At 48.7% G+C, this 12,564-nt stretch overlaps 1 protein-coding gene across 11 annotated transcripts in view; it reads right to left on the reverse strand.

Moving 5' to 3' along the window:
* LOC116090066 (N-acetyllactosaminide alpha-1,3-galactosyltransferase) overlaps positions 1-12,564 on the reverse strand; it is a 72,728-nt gene that overhangs the window by 46,007 nt on the left and 14,157 nt on the right. For 2 of the 11 annotated variants that reach the window (XM_031370008.1, XM_031370007.1), the window contains exon 1: positions 737-1,082. The exons of 7 other annotated variants lie outside the window; for them this stretch is intronic. The gene's annotated coding sequence lies outside the window, so the exon portion shown is untranslated. Of the gene's footprint in view, positions 1-736; positions 1,083-3,333; positions 4,089-12,564 lie in introns of those variants that run through there. 2 more of the 11 variants (XM_031370012.1, XM_031370010.1) reach the window with 2 other exon arrangements.

Raw genomic sequence — 12,564 nt, forward strand, 5'->3', positions numbered from 1 at the left:
AAAAAAAAAAAAAGGCTGTTCTGTGTGTGGGGAACCCAACACAATCTTCAGCTTCCTGAGCTATTGTTGGCAAGCTTGGCCCAAAAAGGAACCCCCAACCTTGGAGAGTTTTCAATGCTGTTTGACTAGTTCTCCAGTTCTCTGCCTTCATGGTGAGATCTCAGTTCCTGGCCCGCTGGAGTTGGTTGGGTAAGGCTGTGTGGCTAATCTGATCAGTAAGATGGGAGCGGGCCCAAGCACTGCTCACACAGACCTTCCAGGGCTCACCTTCTTCGTGTCAAAGAGCAGATTCAAGGTGATTGCTGCTGGGTAGTGGTGGTGCCTAATCCTAGCACTTGGGAGGCAGAGGCAGGTGGACTTCTGATTTTGAGGCCAGCCTGGTCTACAGAGTGAGTTCCAGGACAGCCAGGGCTACACAGAGAAATCCTGTCTCGAGGGAAAAAAAAAAAAAAAAAAGAAGGTGATTGCATTCACCAGGCCCCTTGAATGGGCACAGCCCCCAACTGACCCAGGGTGACTTGCTGATTTAACCTGCTGACTAAGGGAGGGACAGGGCACCTAATGCCACTGTGAAGCACACTCTATCAGCCCCATCATTCAGAGAAGGAAACAAGTTCAGAGCTCACTTGTGTCCATCAGGGTCAAAGCCAGAACCAACTGGGCCTGGTCAGCATAGAGAACTTCCCCCTCTGAATTCCCCTGGCCTTTGGCTGAGCATCTGTTTGGCATCCCTTACCTCTTCCCTCAGCAACCGACACGCCTGTCTCCTCCCCCATCTCAGGTTGTGAACATCTGAAGACCAAGGATCTGTAGCTCATATAGTCACATTAATTCAGATGGTTATAGTAACAGCAGCCATTGCAAATGTTCTTCACTGACAACTCAGATTTCGCCAGGCAGGCTCCTGAGCATGTGACTCTCCCTTGATTCCACCCCTATTTATTTTCTCCAAGGCAAGTGCTAAGGTCAGCCCATTGTACAGGATGGGGGCGGAGCATCGAGAGGTAGCCTCAAGTGTCAATTCTTTCATCAGCTGTTCAGTATGCCCCAGCTCGAATATCTGCCTGCTTACTCTATATTTACTTTTAAAAAAAAAAAAAAAATCTGAGAGAGACCTGACAGCTTTCTCAGACCCCAAGGAGCCCAAGCGGGAACTCCTACTCTAGACCTTCCCAGTTAGGTTCACCTTTAAACTTAAGCAATGTGTCCCATTTGTAACACTCATCACAATTAACACGTTTCCTGCTTTTAGGAAACTCAACTTTCAGCATCCAGTAAGCTCACTGGAAAGTACCAGCTGCTGATTCAAAGATGGGGTAGGGATGGCTTCTAGCAGCTTCCTCGAACACTGGCAGAACCCACCTCAGAGAAGGCATCCTTGCAGACAGTTTTAGCATCTGTGTGCTGGCACTTACGTGCTGACTGTCCCCTGCACTTGATACTGAACTTACTATATAAACTGCAGGTGCCCGAAAGAATCTCAGGCAGCAGCATTCTATAAATATTGGGAAACCCCTGGCTGTAACCAGATGCTGGGATATAAACAGAACAGTATCTCCCCCAATCTCACCAGACTGCTGGGCCTGTCAAAAGAACCAGTGCCGAGTCCTGAGACCATCGGGTACCTAAGGCATCATGTGACTTCTCACACCTGCCTAGCTGGGCTTTTCTGTTCTCTAAATACTGGAAATGCACAAGATCCTGTTACAAGCAATAAATAATTATGAAGTACCTACTGTGTGCCAAGCCCTGTGGAAGATGCAAAGACTGGGCAAATCCCTCATGCTATCCCCTAACATGGTAACACTAACAAGACAAAGGTGAGGACAGAAGAAATGGGGCCACAGAGGTAGGAGGGAGTCTCTCTCTGCCTGTGGAAGGATGGCCAGGGCTTCCACTTTGCTCGCTGCATTGACACGATCTGTGACGAGAATATACACCTTTTTTTGTACTCAGACCAAAAAAAGTATTTAAATAAGTTAGGTGGTTCTTCAACACCCAAGAGATTAAAATAGAAATAAATAAAAAGTAACAGAGCGGCGTTGACTTTGCATAAACATGAGCCATATTTTCTGTTGTTCCTTTACAAAAGGAGCCAAGTTCACCAACACCAAGGGAAGCACAGTCCAAGCTGCTGCACCAACAGAAACGAGCAGCAAGCAACATGGTCTAAACCCTCTGCTTCCCGTCTATATTTAAGTAAATTTCAAATAAAAGTGGAACCAAAATAAATCTTCTAATGAGCCTCCCCAGAAGCTGTCTGGTTTGGAAAGTTTAACCACAAACCCAGGAGAAAGGGGGAAGTACGGAGACCGAGTGCCAATGGAGACTATTTTCCCCTCTTCCTGCAGGACGGAACTCACTGCAGCTCCTAAAGCCACTTTGTTGGTAACTTTCTGTGCCTTCTGCTTCTGCAGAAGTCCTGCATGGGGTGGAACTCCAGATGAAGAGCAGGCCTCCACCCCTCCAACCTGCTCCAGGCCACATAAACCAAACAAATGTTTCAAAAAGGACTTCAGTTTATGAAGGTAGCCAGCTTGTCTGTTTGCCAGGGAGACTTTGGGGTGCTGCAGTGAGCCCCATGGATCCCCCAATGTCCTTAAGAACTCTAATGGGAAGACAGGTGCTACACTGCAGGGTTGATGTGGGTGGGGGGGTAAGCCCTGGGCTATTCCTTTAAAACATAGTCTTCATGGGTGACCGGGAGAGGGAAAGCTGCCAAAATGTAGTCAGCGACTCCACTGGTGTCAGGTTATAGGGATACAGAAAGAAAAACAAAGCGGCTGGAGATGAGAACCACAGCCACACTCACTGAGACTCGCTCAAGGAGAGGAGTCTACAGTCTCTTCCCAGATCCCGCTCACGCGTTCACCTGCCAGCAACCTTCATGGAGCCAATGCAGAGAGGCCCAAGGACATTAACACACAGGTCAAGGTCAGCTAAGAGACAGCTAGCCTTAGCAATTTCTGCTGTGTTTGTGCATGCATGTTTTTATCTGTGTGTATGAATGTGTGTGTGCATGTGTGTATCTGTGTGTGTGTGTGTGTGTGCTACTAGTGCAAGACATGCCCTTACATGTGCTCTACATCTGACCTACCTCTCTCACCTTGCTTTAGGGTTTTCTAACCCTACTGTGGCATGAGAGAGGAGCAGCAGTTTTTAGTACTCTAACCCTTCGGTAGTTAGAGACAACGCACTGCCTCCTCCCTGAAGTCAGAGTGCAGGGTAGCAGGACAGCACCAAAGCTGGCTTTGGCCGGCCTTGTTCTCATCCAGAAAAGGCAGCAGATAAGAAGAGTCAGCCTTCCCCTCTTACCCAGTCACGCCTCCTTACCCCCCAGGTTTCAGCCACTCACTGCCAGGAAGTCACTTGTCAGGTTACTCCCCCTCATGCTCCGGCCACTGTCTGGACACGTGCAACTGACTGCTTGATGTCCGTCCACCCCACACACACTCCTGTGGTAGATATAAACTGCCCGTCAGCCAGAAGAGCAGGTTTCCAGTGTGCTTGCTGGTGTGGACTTGAAAATAGTTTGTTCACAGAGCTCATCTCACGAAGTCTCCTCCCAGCCTAGACAGACACCTGTGCCAGCCCCAATCCCTCAGCTGTGGAATGTGGAAACGTGGACTCATCTGAGGGTTTCATAATCTCAAATCAGGACTCTGGCAAACTATAGGAGCCAGGACAGGTTCTCACACGCTTTAGACCTCTGTTCACCTCAGTTTCCCTAGCTACAAAGGGAAAGTTTAGCCTATTTGGATGTCTTTCCACCTCTGACTGGTACAATTTGGTTAGGAGGCTCTACCCACTCCTTCATCTTTCACTCAAAGTTCCACTTGGGTCTCAGCGGCAAACAGGAAGTGTGACCTGAGCAGCAGCCAAGCAGCGTGTGGCTGGCTCTGTGGCATAAACTGCTAAAAGGAACCAAAGAGCTTCTGCCTTTTCTGCTAAAGCCCCAGCTCTGGGCCCCAGGACACCATCCTCCTCTTCAGGGTTCCCTGGCCACTGCACTTCACCCATTCATAAGAGGCTAGCAGCATAGAACGAACAGATTCGGGGCCAGTGTTATGATGACCAAAAGAGACTGAGTGGAGGGGCTCAGCACTAAGGAGCTCTGCCTGGCCTCCGTAACCTCAGAGGACCCGCCCCTTTGTAGACTGGCCTTCCTTTCTCCCTGCTAGCTTGGGGGTCTTCTTTCTGCGGTGTGTGCTCCATCTCATTGCCTGTGTCTTGGTCCCAAGTCCCATGCAGTTCTAGAGCATTCCTTAATCTGTGTATCTTATTTTCCCCATGTGTAAAGCCAGAGCACTATCCATCCCTGTCACCTAGCTGCCAGGATGAGGAATGGGCAGAGATTCCGAACATGCCCAGCACGGTATCTACCCTGAAGAACGAGTAAAGGTAAGCATGCGCTATAGAGAGAGCGATCTGGTTCCCAGACCACCTCCCTCTCCCAGCTTACCCATCTGCAAATGCAGTGAGCAGAGCTCGGGCACTGAAGACCGTGGCCCAGGGGCATGCCTCTGAGAAAGCAGATCTGAACATCCAGTTAAGCCCAGCAGAGCAGGAAAAGGAAACTGCATGGGAGGAAAGGCAGGAAATCCTAGACACTGCAAAGCACCAGGATGAGGGGGCTGGCTGCTGGGTATGGAGAGGGCTGCGTGGACCTTCTAGACTCTTGCTCTGGAAGGCAGAATGCCTTCAAGCTGCCAAAGGCACTGCTTCCGGGTTTGTTTCTGTTCCAACCTCTCTGTCCCAAATCATACAGGACCCAAGAGTCCCATCAGAGTGAACTCCAGCCTCTGTCTGGTGGGAGCCAAGTCTCACCTCTAGGGCATGGGAGGTGAAGTACCACAGTACTGCTCTTTTTCTGCTTTTTAAAAGGAGTGTCTGCAAATGCACTGAACCCCTACTTCTCACCTGTAGACGGCAGAGCCTCCATTCCAGAAGCTTCCAGATGGATGATGGATGACTTAAAACTGTCAACGTTCTGATGATAGAGATGCCATCAGGTGCTATTGAAACCACACTTTGCATTTTAGGTTTGGATCATTTCTAGGTTAATAATATGCAGTAAGATACCCTATAGTGACACTGGGCAGTGGTTGGACCTCAATCCCCAATCAAAAAACTAAGATACTACTCATACTTCACATACGGCCCCAAGCCAGGTATTTCTGTAGTTAGCTGCCCTCACAAATTTTCGATTTATATGTATTTTCCAGTCACTGTGGATTTGCCCCAGCATAGCCCCCATCGTGAGTCAGGCATAGCTGTACCAGCTGCAGGGGTAGAAGAGAAAATGAAAGGAAATGGTGGTTGCATGTCTCCCAGAGCAGTTGCCCTCGCCATGTGGCCCACAGAGCCCTGAAATCCGAGTCATTTTACTGTAACAACCAAAACACCAGTTCCCTGAGTGCTAAGACAAAAAAGCAGTATGCAAATGAGCAGGGCTGTGTTCTGACTCTTGAGTCCCAGGGGGTTGTGGGTTCAAGTCAGAGTTGTTCCCGTCAAGCCAGGGATCCAGGTTGATCACCTAGCACATCTTACCTAGCAACAAAGGAAACAGCCTTGCGTTTTCAGCTGGCTCCAAGAAAGGCACGCCTAACACTTGAGAAGCTCCGGTCCCACTGACCGCAGCTCAGAAAGCTAGGCAGGGACTAACCACCGGCACCAGAGGGAAGCCATTTTTAATTCAGTATGCAATAGCTGCTGGTCATGGAGAAGGAAAATGACCAGTCCTGAGAATCAGTACATCCCTGTTCCTAGAGGTCACTCAGCTGTGGGTCTCTGCCATGTTGTTTGGAAGCAGTACAAGGGGAGCCAGTGCTCCCTGGGGGCACTGATCAAATATGAAGCACTGTTCAAAGAATCCATCAAAGTCACAGGACTGAGTGCTTTCTGCTATACTGCAGGCATTTCTTCTGATGCTCCTGCTCCTAAAAGGAAGATGTTGATTCCCTAATTAAACAGCCGTCAGACTTGTGCTGCCCTGGCTGCTGTGAGCAAAATGACTGTCATCCTATTAACCAGCCTACCCTCATGCTGCCAACAGCTGCCTTGAACACTCAATGGAATCTTTGGGACGATTCCACAGCAACGACTTCAGTCGACAGTCCTGGCTCCTAGAAGTATAGCCTTAGCCAGGGCTGTTTGAAGCGCCAGTACCTGACCTTTTGCAAGCACAAGCCTTGATTAACTCTAGATAACAGTGTAACCATTTCCTGGTAAACCAAATGTGGAGCACGTCCCATAGTGGTCCAGCACACGGCTTTTTACACTGTGGTTTGTGGCCCCACATAGTGGTTGTCTTACTGAATGAATGAGCCACAAATTATTTGCAACAATGAAAGGCTCTGAACACACAATGAGCTAAACTCAATTTAAAATTAAACATGCAGTGAAACAGAGGTCCAAGTTGTATCTCAAGACTCTACTCTGGCCTGTTCTGAACACATAACATGCAATTTGCAGTGGTCATGCCATCACGACACTCATCCCTGACTGCTGTGGCTGCTCAGCTGTCACACCCTGACATTTAAAAAAAAAAAAAACAAAGGGCAAGAAAGCACACCAGTAAAGAGCTGCTCCTGTAGGCTCAGCCTGGCGATAATCAGATGATACAGCGGCACGTCACAGCTGAAGGAAACGTTAAGCGTCAATGCTCAAACCTCTTGTACAGATACACTGAGCCTCAAGGAAAGACGCAGCTCAGAGCAAAGGTGGGAGGGCAGGAAGTCTGGAAGGCTCCTTGCCCTACATCCACTCCATCAATCAACCCATTATTAAGCACCTACCAGGTGCAGGGCAGGTCTGGCTAAGCCTGGGATTCAGAGGTGAAGCCAGCAGGGGAGCTGTCTGCCTGGGGCACTCAAGACTACACTTGGCAAGTGTTAACTTTCTGCTGCTCTAACAATAAGAGAGATATTTGACTTGTAAGGAGGAAGGCTTGAGTTTGGGCTTTTTGAAGTTTCAATACAGTTGATGGCCTCTTGCATTGGGGACAGTTCTTTATGTCAGAAAGGAATGTCACTTATGTCCAGGAAGCAAAGAGGAGAGAGGAGGAGAAAAGGGAAGTGGAAGAGAGGAGGAGAAAGAAGAGGATGAGGAGGAGCAAGTCCTGATAGCACATACTTAGGACCCCCAGCATAGAGGAAATGGAATCAGGAGTACAGCAGATTAATACCAGCCTTGGATACCTAAGGAAGCCTGAAAGCCGGGCGGTGGTGGCACATGCCTTTAATCCCAGCACTTGGGAGGCAGAGGCAGGCAGATTTCTGAGTTCAAGGCCAGCCTGGTCAGCCTGGGCTATATGAGAAAAAGAGGGAAAAAGGTCTGAAAAGTGCTTGCTGCTCTTGTCAAAATTTGGTTCCCAACACTCCCACTAGGTGCTCACAACCACCTGTAACTCCACTCTAGGGAATCTGATACCCTTCCCTGACCTCCACAGCACTCTCACACACATGCCCACATCACACACATGTGCACACACACACACACACACACACACACACGTGCACACACACGTACACACACGCACACGCACACACACGCACACACACACGCGCACGCACACACGCGCACGCACGCACACGCACACACGCACACACACGCACACACGCGCACACACACACGCACACACACACGCACACACGCACGCACACACACATGAATACACATGACTACATTTCATTTCATCTAAAACACAGGATGAAGAAAAGGGTCAGGTGAAGGGACACCAGCGTACTGGAGCATGTGGCTCTGGGTGGCCTTGCTCTTCCCCCATCCCCTCTGCCTTGCTAAATCGTTAGATTGTATTCCTAAAGTGGGCCACCAAAACCTAATCCCTTGTTTGGCCACTCCCTCCTCCTGAGGCTGACTAGCAAGGTCCAGCTATCAAAGTATTGAAGCCCAGCAATCAAAAGTCCCCCTTGGCTCACCTAATTAACCCACCCAGTCAAAATAAAACACCTCATCCTAACACAGGATTTCTCCTTTTATCTTTATAAACTACCTTTATAAACCTCCATTTGTCTATGGGTTCAGTCTGTCTCCTCTCTACCCAGAGAGTCCTTCCACCTCAACCACTCTCCTCTGCCAACACCACTTCCCCATTCTCTTGTTCCCTCCTGCTCCCCACTCAGTGTCCTGTCTTTGTCTCTTACTCCCTGGCCTCTGTCCCTCTGGGACAGATAAATCTTTGTGCTGAGAACCTGGGTCTCCGTATCTTGGGCTGGTATTTTTCCTTTCATCTAGGAACTCAATGTTCCATCAAACACACACTTCCGGTGACCTTAGCCCTCCCTCCATCTGGGTCCTACTTCTTAAAGCTCCCACTGTAGGAATGGAGCTTCAACATATGGGCTTTAGAGGGATGCTTGGGAGCCAACCTAAAGTAGTAAATGAATAAAGTGGATAAAGAAAGGGTGCACCAGTGTCAAGAGAGGTTATAGAGCAAATGAAAGGTGTGTGTGTCTGTGTGTGAGTGTGTGTGTGTGTGTGTGAGTGTGTGTGTGTGTGTGTGTGTGTGTGTGTGTGTGTGTGTGTGTAGACAGGGTCTCCTGTAGCCCAGGCTGGCCTCTAATTTAATGTTAGTGAGGATGGCCTTAGGTTCCTGATCTCTTCTCCACCTCTGGGGACTGGGGTTACACATGTATTCCCCACCTCTGCTACCACTGTACTCAAACAAAAGATCCTGACAAAGTGGCTGAGGTTAAAGGAGGCCTAATCTAAGAGATCTCTCAATACAGCCACTTCAGTTAGAGGAGGCCCAGAGAGGTGACCTCCAACCCAAGCAATCAGCCCCAAACACATATACTAACAGAACTGGGTAGGTCATTTTTTACAAATGTATCCATGTTTGTGACAAAAATAATTCAAGAATAAGAGGCCATACAAATACATTTACAAGTGTTACAAGTCAATGCCTTAGGCTAAGGTCAAATGAGTAGTAACTCATTGTTTCTGGTCATTGGTAGTTATCCTCTCTCTGGGTTTACCTTTATCAATTGAATGTACATGGACGGAAAACAAAACACCACTGTGGGTCCCCCTGCACCTTCCCTTAGTTCTCAGACAGCGACTGGAAATGGACAGGGTGGAAATATTTACACGGTGGAAACTGGCAAACACCACACAGCAAGGTGTTATGTTTGGAAGAACCAGCCACCAAACATCTGCTACCATCACAGTGCCTCCACGCTGCCTGCCTGCGGCTATGGGGGACTGTGTTTCCTGTGGATGAGGAAGGAGTCCCTAACCCCCATGCCCCAAAGCGGTAGCCTGACCTCAACCATGTGGGCATTTGGGGTGGTTTGGTAAATATATTTAAAAGAATTTTTTTTTTTAAGTGGGAATGGTGGCTCACACCTTTCATCCCAGAACTCAGGAGGTAGAGATAGGCAGAAAACTGAGTTCGAGGCCAGCCAGGGCTCCAGAGTAAAATTCCATCTCTAAGGAGTTGGGGGTGAGCTTTCTTCAACAGCGAACATCACAGATGTGAGATGGGGACTATGTATGTTTGTTTCTGTGACCAGGTCTCCAATATCTTGGCTAGCTATGTAGCTGATGATGACCTTGAACTGATCCTCCCTCCTCTACCTCCCAAGTTCTTAGAGAACAGGCCTGCACCGCCATACACTATTTACACTGTGCTGGCAGTAAACCCATGCCTTTATGCATGCTCAGCAAATACTCTACCAACTGACCTGCATCCCTGACCCTCTTTCCTTCTGATTAATTAAACCTCCATATTCTGAGGTTGAGTATGTAGTTCAATGATAAAGTGCTTACCCAGCAAACATAAAGCCTGGTGTTCATTCCCAGCACTGGGCCAGGATTGAAGGGGAGAGAGGGTACTGTTTTTTAAGTGTCCCAGGGAGATTACAATTAAAAGCAGTCTCACAGAGACTCTTAGCATAAGGCTGTGGCAGACTCTAGTTCCTCTAGCTTTTCACACTGGGGAAGCCTCCTTAGAAGACGAAACCAGGATATAAAAGCAGGGTCTTTGATGACCCTTACATCTCCACCACAATGGCATTACTGAAGTCCTTTGTCTAAAGTCTGCAACATTTCACACTGGGGTCCATTAACATAGCCCCTCCCAACACTCCCTAGAAGACTCCCTCCCTCCTCCAGAGGCTACCCGGGCCCTCCCTGGCCTGCAGAGATCTGTAGCTAGCTCCTGAAGTCTTCCCCTCTAGTGCCTTAGAGAGATGTGGTTGCTGCTCAGCTGGTGTCAGGAGCCCCCCCCCCCATCTACCACTAGAACAAAACAGATAAATGCCCCCTTCTGCGTGTCAGCTCATGAATTGAAAAGGCACATAACCCAGGTCAGTCAGAGTGACCTTGAACTCTAAAGAGTTCAAGCCTGAAAGCCAGGCAGTGGTGGCACATGCCTTAATCCCAGCACTTAGGAGGCAGAGGCAGGTAGATTTCTGAGTTCAAGGCCAGCCTGGTCTACAGAGTGAGTTCCAGGGCAGCCAGGGCTACACAGAGAAACCCTGTCTCAAAAAAGAAAAGAAAAAAAAAAAAAAAAAAAAAAAAAAAAAAAAAAGAAGCAGCCTGAAGGCAGTGACCCATAACATACTGAGCAAGTCACCGTGTACTGCCCTGGGGCGTCTCCCTCTGCTGTCAATATCACAACCTCTGAATGATACACCTTCTGGGAGGTGCTTGGTGTTTGGACTCAGTCACTGAGCATCTCTGTGGTGATTTTCATTCCGGACATATTAAAGATGGCGTCCCAAGCACCCAGTCCAGTTTCTATTTAGAAATATTATTTAACCTTCCTTTGTACTGTACTGTCTGACACACAAAACCAGACTTTCCTAAGGATCTATAGAAATCCATCCTCAACCCCAGACTGTGCTCCTACCCTTGGGGAGCCAAGTGCTGATTTTTTGAGTGTCCTGGGGTGATTCCCTGACCCAATGCAAGACAAGTTCCTCCTAGGGACCGCCAGACTTCCACATAAGCATTACCGCCTTCTGGAAGAAGGGGAAGGCAGGCAGCTGTCCTCTGGATGTTGCTAACAGCTCTGGGCAGCTGACTGGTACCAGGCTTACCGCTTCCTCTAAGCTTCCTTTCTGCCCTCCAGCCAACAGAGCTCTCAGCATCCTGGAGCAGCTGACTCCAGGATGGGCTGACAGGAAGGGCTTCTCTGCCTCAGGAATGTCCCTTGTCACTCTCAGTGTGGAGATCACATCTGCAGGAAGCCGGCTAGTCACCTCAGATGAGGCAGTAGTAGTAGCTCATGCCTTTAATCCCAGCACTTGGGAGTCAGAGACAGGCGAATTTCTGAGTTCGAGGCCAGCTTGGTCTACAGAGTTCCAAGACAGCCAGGGCTACACAGAGAAACCCTGTCTCGGAAAAAAAACAAACCAACCAAACAAACAAACAACCAAAAAACAAAAACAAAAGACTTGTCTCACATTCCCTAGGAGACTCAGTACACACTCAGACATCTAGGCCCTGTCTCCCCTAGCTAAATTCTCACCTCTCCACAGGCAGGTGCAGAGCCCAACACTCGGTAAGGGCTCTGGTCAACCTTGAATGAATTAACAAACTCAAGAGTGGATTGAGGGAAGTTATGCAAATGTTGCACTCCTGGCAGAGCCATAGTGAATCCCCGGGCAGGTACATTTAGAAACTGACTTCCTCCTATCTACAGTCAAGGGCAAGCTGACAACTTGGGATTCCTCTGGGAGTAACAGGCACTTCTTCTCTGTGGGTTTTGCTTGGAGAATTCATTTCCTGTGGGTCCAGACTCCTTTCCCTTGGCCTTTTGTTTAGCTGTTCAGGGAGATTATGGGATCAATCTGTGCCCTGGGCTGTCTAGCTGGCAAGGAAACTGAGGCTCCCACGACACCCCAGCCAGCACCACTGGAACCAGGTGGGATATGGCCACCTCACTTTCAGCCCACAGCCCCCTTTTCCAGTGGCCTAGGCTGCAGAACAGTCCAGACCAAAGCATTTGGGCCAGTGCTTCTCAACCTTCCTAATGCTGCAGCCCTTTAATTCAGTTCCCCTAACTATAGGATTAATTTCATTGTTACTTCACAACTGAAAATTTGCAACTGATACAAATTGCAATGTAAACATCTGTTTTCTGAGGGTCACTGGTGGTCCCTGTGAAGAGTTGTTGGACTCCCCAAGGGGTCTCGACCCACAGGTTGAGAATTGCTAGTCTCTCCTGAGCAAAGTCCCTGAGAGACCTGTGGGTGCCCTGAAAGTCTTGTTAATAGCAAGTCCTAGGGTCTAGGTTGTAGCTCAGTGGGCAGAGTGTTTATCCAACATCTAAAAGGACCTGGGTTTAATCTTCAGCACCTCTTTTTTGTTTTGCTTTGTTTTTTTGTTTGTTTGTTTGTTTGTTTTTCTTTTTTCCAAGACAGGGTTTCTCTGTATAGCCCTGGCTGTCCTGAAACTCACTCTGTAGACCAGGGTGGCCTGGAACTCAGAAATCCTCCTACCTCTGCCTCCCAGGTATTGGGATTAAAGGCGTGTGCCACCACTGCCCAGGATCTTCTGCACCTCTTAAACTAGGTATGGTAACCTGTTATCAGG

This window comes from Mastomys coucha, unplaced genomic scaffold (genome assembly GCF_008632895.1).
Source record: "Mastomys coucha isolate ucsf_1 unplaced genomic scaffold, UCSF_Mcou_1 pScaffold15, whole genome shotgun sequence".
In the NCBI taxonomy this organism is placed as follows: domain Eukaryota; kingdom Metazoa; phylum Chordata; class Mammalia; order Rodentia; family Muridae; genus Mastomys; species Mastomys coucha.